Raw genomic sequence first — 15,958 nt, forward strand, 5'->3', positions numbered from 1 at the left:
AAAAAACTACTTTAAATTTCATGTGGAACCAAAACAAGAGCCTGTACAGCCAAGACAATTCTAAGCAAAAAGGACAAAGCTGGAGGCATCAGGCTACCTGATTTCAAACTATACTACAAGGCTACAGTAACCAAAACAGATATATAGACCAATGGAACAGAACAGAGGCCTCAGAAATAACACCACACATCTACAACCATCTGATCTTTGACAAACCTGACAAAAACAAGCAATGGGAAAATGATTTCCTATTTAATAAATGGTGTTGGGAAAATTGGCTAGCCATATGCAGAAAACTGAAACTGGATCCCTTCCTTACACTTTATAGAAAAATTAACTCAAGATGGATTAAAGACTTAAACGTAAGACCTAAAACCATAAAAACCCTAGAAGAAAACCTAGGTAATACCATTCAGGACATAGACACGGGCAAAGACTTCATGACTAAAACACCAAATGCAATTGCAACAAAAGCCAAAATTGACAAATGGGATCTAATTAAACTAAAGAGCTTCTTCACAGCAAAAGAAACTATCATCAGAGTGACAGGCAACCTACAGAATGGGAGAAAATTTTTGCAATCTACCCATCTGACAAGGGTCTAATATCCAGAATCTACAAGGAACTTAAACAAATTTACAAGAAAAGAACAACCCCATCAAAAAGTGGGCAAAGGATATGAACAGACACTTCTCAAAAGAAGACATATATGCAGCCAACAAACATATGAAAAAAAGCTCAATCATATCAAAACCACAATGAGATACCATCTCAGGCCAGTTAGAATGGCAACCACTAAAAAGTCAGGAAACAACAGATGCTGGAGAAGATGTGGAGAAATAGGAATGCTTTTACACTGTTGGTGGGAGTGTAAATTAGTTCAACCATTGTGGAAAACAGTATGTGATTCCTCAAGGATCTAGAACCAGAAATACCATTTGACCCAGCAACCCCATTACTGGGTATATACCCAAAGGATTATAAATCATTCTACTATAAAGACACTTGGACATATGTGTTTATTGCAGCACTATTTACAATAGCAAAGACTTGGAACCAACCCAAATGCCCATCAATGATAGACTGGATAAAGAAAATGTGGCACATATACACCATCAAATACTGTGCAGCCATAAAAAACAATGAGTTCATGTCCTTTGCAGGGAATGGATGAAGCTGGAAATCATCATTTTCAGCAAACTAACACAAGAACAGAAATCCAAACACCACATGTTCTCACTCATAAGTGGGAGCTGAACAATGAGAATGCGTGGACATAGGGAGGGGAACATCACACACCAGGGCCTGTCGGGGGCTGGGGGACAAGGGGAGGCATAGCATTAGGAGAAATACCTAATGCATGTGGGGCTTAAAACCTAGATAATGAGTTGATGGGTGCAGCAAACCACCACGACCCATGTATACCTATGTAAAAAACCTTCTGCACATGTATCCCACAAAATATATATACTTTATATAATATTTATACTTTATATATATAGTATAAAATCAAAGTAGTTTAGCAAAAACCCAGTCTTCAAGATTGAGATCTGTTATCTTAAATCTGAATTTAAAATATTACTGTTAACCAATAATTTTCTCCCTTTTAAGAAAATATATATTTCCTATCTCTAACTGAACCAGACTAGAAGAAATGATAAACCTGCAGCAATAAACATCCTAGCATCTGGATTGTGGTTTTTCCACTTAGTCTGTGTATGGTATGCTGCTATAGCAAAATCTGTAGTTAGGTAATTTATAAAGAACAGAAATTTATTTTTTCACAGTTCTGGAACTGGGAAGTCTAAGATCAAGGCACCAGGAGGTTTGGTTGTCTGCCAAGGGCTGCTTTCTGCTTTTAAGATGGTACTTCATTGCTGTCCTCCAAAGGGCAGAAACAGTGTCCTCACACACATCTATTCATTTGCTAATTTGTTTATTTAATGAGTGCCCTAGTAAATTTCACTGTTGACAAATCAGTTTATTTTCTTTTCTCCTACTTTTTCTTTCCTTTTTTAAAGACAAGGTCTCACTCTGTCAACCAGGCTGGAGAGTAATGGTACAATCATGGCCCAATGCAGCCTTGACCTTCTGGGCTCAAGAAATCCTCCCAACTCAGCCTCCAAAGTATGTGGGATTACAGGCATGTGACATCATGCCAGCTAATTTTTTTTTTTTTTTTTGTAGAGACGAGGTCTGGTGATGTTGCCCAGGCTTGTCTCAAACTTGTAGGCTCAACCAGTTCTCCCACCTCAGCATTCCACAGTGTTGGGATTACAGGTGTGAGCCACTGTGCCTGGCCTCTCTTACTATTTTTTAAGAACAAAGGCATTATTTACTCACATGGCTGCACATTGGCTTATTTTGTATAACTTTATCGAGATATGATTCACATCCCATGCAATTTACCTATTTAAAATACATCATTCCACATTGTTTAGTAAATTACAGAAATGTGTAACTGTCACTACAATCTCCTATTTTTAACGTATCTTTTTCTAGTATTATTTCACTGTCATTGCTTTTTATATATTAAACACATTTTGATATATTTAAAGTATTATTGATTTTGATGCTCAAATTGTTCAATTTCGCCATTGTCCCTTTCCCCCAGGCCTGGCAACCACTGATCTACTTTTTTTTGTTGTTGAGATGGAGTCTCACTCTGTCACCCAGGCTGGAGTGCAGTGGCATGATCCTGGCTCCTTGCAAGCTCCACCTCCCGGGTTCATGCCATTCTCCTGCCTCAGCCTCCCAACTAGCTGGGACTACAGGTGCCCACTACCACACCTGGCTAATTTTTTGTATTTTTAGTACAGATGGGATTTCATTATGTTAGCCAGGATGGTCTCGATCTCCTGACCTTGGCCTCCCAAAGTGCTGGGATTATAGGCTTGAGCCTAATCTACTTTCTGTCTCTATAGATTTGCCTATTGTGGAGACGTCATATAAATGAAATTATATACTATGTTGCCTTTTGCATGAATTCTTTAACTTAGCATAATGTTTTCAAGGTTCATTCTTATTTGTATCATGTATCAGTACTTCATTCCTTTTTATGGCTAACAGTTCATTATATGAATATGCCAGATTTTATGCATCCATTCATAAGTTGCTGGATATTTGGGTTGTTTCTCTTTTTTGACTATAATGAATAATGATGTTATGAACATTTGTGGGTACTTTTTTGCATGGAAACATGTTTTCAGTTGAGTATATACCTAGGATAGGAATTGCCAAGTCATATGGCAATTGTATGTTAACCCTTTTAAGGAACTACCAAAATGTTTGGCAAAGAGATTGTACCACTCTAGAATCCCACCAGCATTATATGAGCATCCCTACACATTCTCACCAACACTTGTTATTGTCTTTGTTTTAATAGCCATCCCGGTGGATGTGATGTGGTATCTCATTGTGGGGTTTTGTTTGTTTTGTTTTATATTTTATTGCTTCTCTGTTGTTCCTGTAGATCACTGTGGTTTTGATATGCATTTCCCTAATGATGTTGCACATCTTTTCTTGTGCTTACTGCCTATTTGTAAATCTTCTTTGTTGATTGAAAAGATTCAAATCCTTTGCTCATTTTTAATTGGGGTATTTGTATTTTTATTATTGAGTTGTAAGAGTTCTAGACACAAGTCCTTTATCACACATAAGATTTATAAACATGTTCTCCCATACCGTTGTTCCCTTTTAACTTTCTTGTTGATGTTGTTAACAGCATAAAGTTTTACAAATTCTGATGTGTTCCAAAAAAAAAAAAAAAGCATTCCTGACATCGTGATCAGTGGCCTAGCAACTTCTCAGACCACTGGGTCACATGGTCTCTTTCTTCGAACAGACTTCTACTTCCATGCCAGGTGGGGCTGCCAGATTTAGCCGATAAAAATATGGGCCACCCAGTTAAATTTGAACTTCAGATAATTAACATTTTTTTTAGTATAAGTACATCCTAGGCAATGTTTAATATATATTGATACTTAAAAATTATTCATTGTTTATCTAAAAATCAAATTTAACCAGGTGGTCTGCATTTTATTTGGCAGCTCTAACTCCAGCCCTCTAACCCAGGGACAATGAACAGCATGAGTAAAGAGAAAGCTCTTTACTTTAAGACTTCAGCACACATGTACTCTCCCTATGAAGTAACAAAAAGTAAACGGTATCTCTGGCGTTATCCTTCACTCTGAAAAGAATTCACAAATAGGTGGCCCTTGGAGGTGACGTACTAGATGGTTCCCATCCCCTTCCTTGCCACAGGCTACCCAGTTGGTTTACTCGTTGCCCTGAAGCAAGGCAAGGCTGGGGTGCAGGGTAACTCTCTGTGTGTGCATGCGTGTGTGTGTGTGCATGCTTGAGGTAGAGAAGAAAGTGCTCCAAGGCCATTTTCTACTGTATTATTTGTGGTCAGTTTTTAGAACGCTCAGCCTTCTCAACCGTAAGAAAGGGAATTACCTCATAAGGCTTCTGGTGTCTCAAATAAAATATTTTTGAAAGTGCTTGGTAAACCATGATACAGTAGAAAGCACATGGGCTTTGGCATCAAATAGACAACAGAATGAATTTCAGTTCAGAGACTTATAAGCTGAGCAAGTTATTTAAATCTCTGAATGAGTTTCCTCATCTGTGAAGCAGGGATAACAACACATACCTCCAACGCTGTTATCTGCAGAAATAATGTATAAAAAGTTTCAGGAAGTAAGGAGGCACCACAGACAGTAATGGGCCTATATATGATGGGCTGAAGTTTTGGAACTTTGGGTAGTATAAAACTCAATCTCTTTTCCTGCTCCAGCTTATTAAGTGCCTATGATTTGATTTTAATAAGATCAGGGTCTGATTCTATTCTTTTAAAAGTAATTAAAGCCAGCATAGATTTCTTTTTTTAAATTTGCCACTCAGACTGCAAGATCTGATGCCCTCATTAATGATTTCAAGAACTACTTAGAATGTATTAGAGCAGGGTGACCAGTTTAAATAATTTACAATCTGCTTAGATTACGCTCTTGCATCCAGGATGGAAGAGAGTTTTGGAAGACCTGAGGCTGAGGGTATTTGATTTGAATAAATTAAGCAGGAAAAAAAATCTACATTAATTTGCTATGGAGTAATTGATATAATAATATATATTATTAATTTCCATTTGCAACTGGATTAACTATGTAAATATATACATGCCTTGCAGTGTGTCAGGATGACAGGACAGGTAGGGAAATGATTTCTGGTCCAGTCTACCTGTACAGATTTCTTGAGAATGATGGCCTTAACTATCAAGTTAACTACATGAAGCAATTACATTGAGTTACCATATTGTATAGACACATGTTTAGCCATTAATTGGCTCATCCTCCTGCATCCAGTCCTCCTGAGTAAAAGGAATTTTGAAAAACAGAGTAAGAATTTATGTCAGAGGTATATTCTTTCAGTGGAATCTACTATAAAATGCAATCTTAGAGAAAATCACACCTGACTTGTGGCTAATGAATATTTTCTTTTTCAGGTTCCAATTTTGGAACACTTACCCATTTTAGTTTCGTTTTTTAATGAGTTGCCTTTCATTCAACTCAGCAGGACAAAAAATGTAAACACAATGAGTTCTGAATGTTCAGATATGAAGGAATTAAAAAACAGGCAGCCACACCACCAAAAACCTCAGTGAAAACTCTACGGAGAGCCCCAGAGTACTCATTAGTCCTTCACGCCACTATGAAGTAATGCAGATTTCAGTCTTGGCAATGCCACTATGTGACTTGAGCCATTTATTTTTCCTACTTTGAATCTTACAGCCTTAATCTAGAGAGTGAGGAAAGTGAAGAATTTGGGGCCTATATTAGTTTGCTGGTGCTGCCCAACCAAGTACCACTGACTGGGTGGCTTAAACAATGAAAGTATAATTCCTCACCATTGCGGTGGCTACAAATCTGAGATCAAGGTGTCAGTCAGTAGGGTTGGTTTCTCCTGAGGCCTCTCTCCTTAGCTTGCAGGTGGCTGCCTTTTCCTTCTGTCTTCTCATGGTCTTTTCCCTGTGTGTGTCTGTATCCTAATCTCCTCTTCTATTGGACTAGGGCCTGCCCATGTGACCTCATTTTATCTGAATTACCTCTTGAAAGGTCCTATCTCCATATATAGTCAAGTTTCTGAGGTACTGGGGGTTAGGATTTCAACAAAGGAAAATTTTGCAGACATAATTCAGCCCATAACAGGGTCTGACTCACCCTTCTCTCCAATATCAACTAACCTTGTATTAGTCACTTGTTTCTGATGTAAACAAAGTACCAACACATCCATTCTTACAGTTCTTGTGGTCAGAAGTCTGACATCAAGTGGGCAAAACCAAGTGTTGGCAGGGCTGTGTTCTCTCTGAAGGCTCTAGGGGAGAATCTATTTCCTTGCTTTTCATAGGCCACACGCATGTGTTGGATCATGGCCCCTTCTTCCATCTTCAAAGCCAGTAATATGCAACTGAGTCCTTTTCACTCCGCCATCTCTGATTCTTTCTTTTGGTTCCTTCTTCTACTTATGGGGTCCCTTGTCCTTACAGTGGACTGCCTCGAAACTGTATTTGTCTCTAAGAACAGCCATAACAACTTACCACAAACAGGGCAGCTTTAAACAACAGAAATGCATTCTTTCACTGTTCTAAGGCTAGATGTTTATTTATTTTACTTCTTAAAATTTCTTTTATAGAAGGCTAGAAGTTTAAAATCAAGGTGTTGGCAGGCCCAGGCGCTCTCTGAACACCCTAGGGGAGGATTCTTTCATGCCTCTTTCCAAGTACTAGTGGCTGCCAGCAATTTTTGGCATTCTTTGCTTGTAGAAGCATCCCTCTAATCTATGTCTCTATTTGCACATAGCACTCTCCATTTGCGTGTGTTTCTACATCCGAATTCTCCTCTTCTTATAGGAATACAAGTCACATTGGATCCAGGACTCACCTTAGTCAAGTATGACCTCATCTTGCCGTGTTTACATCTACAAAGGCCCTATTTTCAAATAAGGCCACATGCAGGTGGTTTCAGGTGGACATAAATCTGGAAGGAGATACTATTCAACCCAGTACAGCAACCTCAAATTCCATCTGCAGCCTTAATTCCCCTTAGTCATGCAATCTAATATATTCACAGGTTCCACAGATTAGGAGATAGACATCTTGGGGGCTGGGGTGGTGGAGGGATTCTTCTCCTTACCACAAACCTGATAAAGAGATCAGCACTTGCTGTATCTCCAAGAAATCTGTATATTTTGTCCCACCTCCTAATGACAGTCCTCCTCTCACTAACCTCTGTTGTACAGTTTTGCAATAAGAGATACAGCCATAATTAGCACCTTGGGGAAATCACTTTCCTCAAGTAGACACTCACATTGCTGCTGTTCAATGTATGAAACTGATCACCAATCCATGATTCCTTAATGGTGTTTTCCTCCTTCTCTCCTGCCTCTCTCCTGCTGCTCTGTGACACTGCTTCTCTCCTGCTGATTCTCTCCTGCTGCGCTGTGACACTCTTCACTCACCACCTCCATTTTTTTATTTCCCCAAGACAGAGTCTTGCTCTGTCACCCAGGCTGGAGTGCAGTGGTGCAATCTTGGCTCACCACAATCTCCGCCTCCCAAGTTCAAGCGATTCTGGTGCCTCAGCCTCCCAAGTAGCTGAGACTACAGGCGCCCACCATACCCAGCTAATTTTTGTATTTTTAGTAGAGACGGGGTTTCACCATGTTGGCCAGGTTGGTTTTGAACTCCTGACTTCAAGTGATCCACCCTCCTTGGCCCCCAAAGTGCTAGGATTACAGGCATGAGCCACTGCGCCCAGTCATCACCTCCATTAATGACATGGCAGAACCTTTACTTTAGTCAGTTCCCTGTGCATAGAATTTCTTATTATTCCCACTTAAACTATTCTAGTTGATCATGAAAAAACCATATATTTCAACTTTTTCTCCTTTAAACTTGCCCTAAGTAGGTAGTAGACCACCTAATTCTGACACACAATCCATACGTTCATTATTCATAGAAGCTGCCAGAAAATTGCTGCAACTTCTTTGACAGTCATCCCATTGAGAGTTGGAGTCTGCATCCCTTCCCCTTGAATCTGAGTGGGCATATGATTGCTTTAGCAGAGTCATATGGAGGTGATCCATGTGAGCCTCACAAGGCTCAGTCATAAAAGGGTATGCCACTTCTGCCTGATTGAGTCGGGATGCTCTTTCTCATGAGGGCCTCTCTCAAAACATTCCCTCTTGGATCTGAGTTCCATGCTTTGAGAAGCCCAAGCCACATACAGAGGCCACACGTAGCTGATTAAGTCTCAAAGTCCCAACTAAACTCATCTTCAGCCATCCCAGTGCAGGGGCCAGATATGTGAGTGAAAAGGTCTTGGAAGTGGATCCTCCAGCCCACAGCCATGTGGGTCTTCCCAACTGAGGTTGTGAAGAAAATCTCCTTACTCAATATTTGATTTCTAAAGATGGCTTCTTGACCCCCTTCTGAGGAAGTCTCACTAACTTCTATAAAGATGCATTTCCTTTCTTTGTGGATAAATTTCAACTCATTATACTGAGTGAGGAAAGTCAAACTCAAAAGGGTACATACATAGGCTATCCATGATTCCATTGATATGAAATTTTAGAGCTGACACATTAATCTATGAGAATGGAAATATGATCAGTGGTTGCTTGGAGAAGCGTTTGTGATTATCTGGGAAGGGTCACAAAGGTGATAAGGAGTTGGAAATAGCCTATATCTTGATAAAGATGTGTTTTAGTCCATTTTCTGTTGCTTATAATAGAACACCTGAAACTGGGTAATTTACAAAGAAAAGGAATTTCTTACAGTTATGAAAGCTGAGAAGTCCAAGGTCAAGGAACCACATCTAGTAGGAGCCTCCTTGGTGGTGTGGACTCCGAAGTCCTGAGGTGGTGCAGGATATCACCGGGCAGTGGGGCTGAGCATGCCAACATGCTAGCCCAGGTCTCTCTTCTTCTTATAAAGCCACCAGTCCAACTCCCATAATAACCCATTAATCCATTAATCCATGAATAGCTTCATCCATTCATAAGGGCAGAGCTCTGATGATTCAATCATCTCTTAAAGACCCCACCTCTCAATACTGCCACATTAGGGATTAAGTTTCCAACACATGAAATTTGGGGGACATATTCAAACTATGGCAGGCTGTACATTACATGGGGGGGGTCTACATTTTTAAAATGGATCAAATTATATTTTTAAAATCAGCATATTTCACTGTAAGTAAATTATCCTTCAATTTTAAACACTAAAAAGTATGTAATAGCCTGAAGTCTGAAGTATATAAAATATAAATCATTAGCTTTTATAAAAATACAGTTAGCTTGTAAAGAGTTGGGAGTTTACATGGTTCCCTCTGTTAGCACTGTGCCTCTTGGATTATCAATGGAAATTATGATTTACTGAGATAATTAATAGCTAAGAAATACAAATATTATCCTTTAAAATTTTTTAAATATGTCACTTTGCTCTTCAATCATGAATATAATTCCTGTTCATTGTATAAATGTTAAAAAACATAAAACAGCTTAAAAGCAAAAAACATACATGATCTCAGTCACAGCCTTCGGGATAAGCAAATGTCTATGTTTTATTAGTATCAATCCAGAAAATTACAGGTGCACATATTAGTGCGACGATACCACTGCCTTCTTGCTATGTGCATATGTGTGAGTAGGGGGAGTGTATATTCAAAGATGTGTACATCAGCACAGCTCTGCAGCCCTGAGAATGCTGTCTAGTCAGGAAACTAATTTCACTCCATCCCACTGTGATCTCTACTTCAAGGGCACTGATGATCATTTTATTATTTGGAATCTGACCCAATGAGCCTTAACTGAACTTCACATTTACCCAACAATTCGGGGTTGATAGGTTTTCATGTCATCAGTTCCTCTTCCACACAAGAAAAATAAAAACATTAAGCTATAATTTTAAGCATCTGGGGGATGAGAGTAAGGGTCAGGAATGACCTCATTGTATCTGGATGGCTTCTCACACATTTCCTGTTTGTTGTCCACATCAGCTACTCAATTCAACACTACTATGCCTTAGCCAAGTTAATGTTGCATTGATCTTGATTTTTGTGTCCTAATGGTCATTTATGCAGATCATTCAGATAAGAAAGAAAATAATAATTAGTGAGCCCAGACACAAATATTTGATTTTCTAAAATTTTATAATTTACCTTATTGTAAGCCAGTAGCAACACCCTGCCTTAATGCCTGCTTGGTTTCTAAATATACACTCTGATATGATAAATACTGGGTCTACAATGTTAATACAAAATAGATGTGAGTGAAAAGGGATGCTGCTGTGAGAACACTGATGATGGAAATAAAAATTACTACTATAATAAGATGTCACCCATGGTTAACAGGTTAATAAAACACATCTCTTCATTTCAAATTGCATAAAGGCAGAACTTACTTGGATTCTTCCTCAGAATACTAGCAAACAGAGAGTGGGAAGCAACATACTGATTTTTAAAATCCTGAATGTGATTAATTGTCCAGCATGTCTACAGAAAATAAAAACCTTAGATTGCACCACTGCACTGCAGCCTGGGCGGCAGAGCAAGACTCTGTCTCAAAAAAAACAAGAAAAAGAAAAGAAAAGAAAAGAAAAACCTTAGCCATTGCCCACTGATAGTAGAGGAAAAGTAAGATTTAAAAAAATGTTTAGGAAAAGATCCAGTAACTGTGTGCAATGAAATATGAAAGAAAGAAGTTTGGGAATGCCAGATTCACCCTAAAATGCAGAAGAAGGCACTACCTGTTTCATTGATTGTCCTTTTTATGTGTAGTCCAGCTTCCATAAAATCCCTCTAAAATATACTAGATCTAACTTATCCCTCGTCTCTTGTGAAAAGACCAATCCCTTAAACAAAGACTGCTCAGATTTCTTATTTGTAAAGCGCACTAATAATACCTGCCCCATAGGATTGTGCTTAGAGCACATTAATGAATACAATTTATTCAGAAAGTCTTTGTTGAGCCCCTCTGTATGCTTGTACTGTTCTCAGTCCTGAAGGTGTGGTGGTGAGCAAGGCAGATAAGATGCCATCTATATTCTAGAAAGGGCGGATCCGTGAGGAATGTGTTTGTTTGTGAGTAAAAGGATCCTCACCAAATAGTGGCTGCACAGCAGTGCCGGTCTAGAGTGCCTGTAGAGAGGCCTGTAGAGGGCTGTTGAGGTGGTGGCTAAGACTGGGGTGATGGCAGTGGAGATGCATAGGAGAGATATATCATGGATTTGAGTCAATGGGACTTGCTGATGGACTGGATGCTGGGGATAAAAGGTAGAGAGGATTCACAACTGACTTAGATATTTGTCTTGACAATTAATCAAGAAGGAGAGAAGAAGGAGGAGGAGGAAGAGAAGAAGAAGGAAAAAGAGAAGGGAAAGGACAGGAAGAAGAGGAGGAGGAGGAGAATGTTGTGTTGTTTCATAGTTTAATGATATTTTATCATTTTAAAAGCATTTCCAACCTATAATGGCACTCAAAATAATTCTGTAGGCAAATAAAACTGTTATCAAGTCAGGAAACCAGATAAATAGCATGCCTCCAATGTTGATGTAATGTAGGTACGTTTATACCACGTCCTGCAAATAGAATATTTGTAAAAAGCATCTAATTTCACTTTTACAGCATCCTATGAAATGAAAATTAATAATCACATTATGAAGATAAATAAACTGAGGCTCAGATAGATTAATTCACTTAATTCACTTGTTCAGACTTACACAGTGAGTTGGCCATATCGGGATTCTATTCTCGGTCTCCTTAATGTTCTGCCCTCTTTCCAATGACAAGCATGCAAATTCCTAAGAGCTTTTTTAAGTTCAATGATGGCATTACTTCCTTCTCTGAGTTAATAAAACCCATCCTTGGAAGGTTACCTGGGGGGAAGGTTGTTACCTTTGGCTGCTTAAAAAGGAGAGAGCAAAGCACTGAAAGAATGGGACATCCATTGAATGGGTCCACCTGGACAGAAGTGTGGCGGGAGAAGAGAAAGGCAGGGACATGAGCTTTAGGACACACTGGACCTAAGGCAGATTGAGACAGAACAAAGATGCTGAGAACCTGAGTGGGGGTGGGGCAGGAGCCAAGGAGCAGTTGTGTCCCCATAGGAAACCAGAGCAGCAACAACTGCTTCTTTTTATATCTCGGGTGAGCTCTGTTTCCATATACAACTAAACGGAAGACTTGGGGTCAAATATCTGAAATAGAGATTTTTTAAACATTCCTAATATGCCTCTGTTCAGAAAAGAAAAAAAAAAAAAACTCTGCCTAAACTTTACATTCAGATATACCATGGCCACATGAAAGAAAGCACTTGTGTTGACTTTGCACTGCTCCTGTTAGGTAATACTGCTTTGTAGTCTGTCCCTCCTAGGTCATTCACAACCAAATAACGCCCCCCTCCTTTGTGGCTCAGGTTAAATTTCATATTTGCTTAAGAAAAACATAGAATCTTGGGAAATTTTAGCCTATTACACACATTAAGGAGGAACAGTCTATCTGCTTCTTATTTCTGTTAAAATACACACAAACTGCAGTGTGGGCAGCCAATGTTACCCTGGTGATTTCCTTCCCTCTGTTCTCAGCTAAAATTGTGCAAGGCTAATATGAGCACCTGAGTTCTACAAGACAGGACACAATTTAGAAAGGGAAGCTATTAGAGAGCAGGGGAAGGAATGGGGCCTTCCACAGGCTGAATGCTAACCAGATTAAAATGTGTGCAAGGAAATTATACTTATGCATTTTAATCTGAGGCAACCGAGCTGGTGCACATTTTCTTAGCTGAAAGGAATGGCGGAAATGAGCTCATTTGAGGAGTGTGGGGACAGTGGCCTCACTCTTGCCTTCCTGCGCGGTCCCCTTACGTTGCACGGTATCCTGCAGAATGATCATTTTTCTCCATCGTGGAAATAAGGGTTGCTTAAAAGGGCCAGAAGGTACAGCTGATTCCAAGTGAAGCTGACTCAGACTGACGGAGGAAAATGAAAAGTAAATGCAATTTCATTTCAGGTTTCTGAAAGCTATTTACAAATGAGAGCAAAAAACACCATAGAAATCATGAGCAATGCAGTATGCAGTGTCCCCAAATAGATGATTAAGATGGAATGGAATCACTTAGTGACACCAACTGAATATTCAGGGACTGTCAGGGAGCCAGCCTGGCGGAGCTGAGATGCTGCCAAGCCGAGCAGGCCTGTGTGCCCTGAAGAGGAGGGGTCTCTCTGCCTGTCCTCTTGGGTACTTAGTGGTGATGTTGGGCTCCCAGCTTTGAAGCTTCCTAATTTGGACTTTGATTTGGAGGCTCTGCACTAGCCCCTAAAGGCATGAGCCTCTGCATTCCAGAAATCTGATGTCATCCAGGCACAGTTGTGTAGGAATTTTTCTTTTGTGAACCTTCCTTGAGCAATCTGGCTGCTATACCTGGGAGGTAGGAGAGCTTTTCTATGCCTGTCTTCTCTGTGATTATGTGAAAGCTCCTAATTCCAAAAGATTTCATCTACCCAGTAACAACTACCAACCCGCTTCCTTCTACTGTTCAACTTATTACTGTGTTTCCTTAACTCTGAGATGCACATTATTTTCCAGTTTAAAACTCTGAAATTGAGGTAGATCTTACAATTGATATTGCCAACTGATATCTTGCAATCTATATTGTAGTATTTCTTTCCCACTCTTTTTCTCTAAACAGGGGTGATTGAATAAATACAGTATCCTAGTCAGGAAAAATGAAACTCTGCCTCCAGCCTCTAAAGGCCACAAAGAATGAAATTGACAGAAGTAAGTAGGAAGAGAGTGACCAGGGCTGAACCCTGATGGTTCTGGGTCAAGTGGCCAAGACAAGTGGAGGTCAAGAGATGTGGCCCTCAGACCTCTAACGGACTATCCGTGCGGGCTCTGCTAATCTGTGACCACGTGGCAATTGTCTTAGAATAAGGGAATCAACCCAAATTTGTCCCTGTTCTGTATGTTGATTTGTTTTAGCTTTTGCCATCATAGCTATACTAAAAGAATAAGGGTCTTTTTCTACACAAGAGTGGTGAGAAAAGCACTTCCCCTGTTTACTTTTTAATGTCCCTTTTAAATATATGCCCCCAGATGTCTAATATGCACATTCTTCCTGCTGCGTAATGTGCCTGAAGCACTGGGTTTGCCAGGTGCCTCCCCAAAGGAGCCCAGCATCCACATGCCTACCTCCCCATCGGCCCAGCAATGTCTGTGTCCTTCTGCCCCTTCTTTCAGGGCTCTGTTAAGTGATTAAAGCCACTTGGAGAAATAAATGTAGGCAAAAAGGTTAATGGATCATAATATCTGCTTTACTTGGGTATTTGTATTTTAAAGGGTGCTTTGAGAAGTACAGCATCTTAATTAAAAATAATTGACTTTGAATTGAAGGATTTTTCAGGATGCAAGGAAGGATATTTAGGGTAAGAAGGATTTCAAGTACCCATCGAATCCTATCATGTGGGCACACATACACTCTGTCTGAGCCCAAAGGGTCTGGGCATCAAGAAATTTAAAAAGCTACTTATTTGCCCCTGGCATTTTCATCACAGCTTTGGGGATCCTAATAAGAGAAGAGTTAAAAAAAAAAAAAGAAAGAAAAAGAAACCAGTTTTTCATTTGCAAATTGCTTACCAATTAGTTTTTAATGAACACTTTAGTCTTCTTTCATGATGACACAGGCTGAGGGTATTTACTCAATCTAACTTCTCCTCAGCTTAATGGGAGTATTTGACTAGTCTCTGTAACAGATTCATCAAAACAAATATTTATTCTGCTACTATATGAGAGACACTCTGCCAGTCACTGGGAGAGATTAAGGAATGTATAAGACATGGTCCTGCTTTTCAAGGCCTTACTATCTAGCTGGAGAGAAAAATTCACGTGAGCCAGACAGAGAGCTAAATGACAGACTCAACACAATGACACACGGATGACACAATGGAAATGAATCAGCAAATGCAGCATTGAGTATTTCAGGAGAAACAGTTTGCATAAAAAGCCCTTGGATGAGCTGAATCTGAAGGATGGTATTTGGGCCACCTGTTATCTTTATTCCCCTGGCGCCCTTATCTCCTTTGGAGAATTTTCCTCTTTCCATTCCATCTGGTTGTGGAGGCTGTGAGTCCCACATGATATGATACCTGATTCAGCTTAGAGCAGTCAGAATTCTTCACCTCTCTGATATAAAGAACGGCTCCAGGTAATACATGACTCAACCTGGGCCAACTGGAGCCCTTCCCTGCATTGACTGATTCACACGCAGGGAGGAGCTGTCCTCTTCTCTTGGGATCTCTAAACTGGGGGCTGTGAAGATTTTATTGTTAAATGACATTCCTTTCTCATGGAGAAAGCTTCCCTGCACAGTGAAGCTAAAATTCAGGAGAAAACAGAAATGAGAGAAGAAACAGGGATGTTCCTGACATCTTTTGAGCACTTACATGTAGGTCCACCTTCTAGTTTTACAGGCCAATAAATCCCCTCCACGCCTTATTCTTCAGACACTTGTGTCCACCCCACTTCTGGAGCTCAGTTGTCTTCATGTTAGCCCACGTGATGTGGTCCCAAAGAATCAATCACTAATGTTCGGTTCTTTTTTATTCCAGTCTTTCATATCTGTGTTTAATTTTCTGTAGCTTCTATTGTTAAGTATTCAGATTCACTGATCTTTTCTTCTGCAGTGTTTAATCTGCAAGTATCCCATCAAATTTTCTTTTCAGATATTACTTTTTTAATATTTAGAAGTTCTATTTGAATCTTTAAAAAATATACATATTCCATTTATCCTCTCAGCATGTTTGTGTTTTTCCCTATACCTTGAATATATGCAGCATATTTATAGTAGCTATTTTTAAAGCCTTGTGTGCTAATAATATCATATATGAAATATCCAGGTCTGTTTC

Source organism: Nomascus leucogenys, chromosome 9, assembly GCF_006542625.1.
Source record: "Nomascus leucogenys isolate Asia chromosome 9, Asia_NLE_v1, whole genome shotgun sequence".
NCBI lineage: Eukaryota > Metazoa > Chordata > Mammalia > Primates > Hylobatidae > Nomascus > Nomascus leucogenys.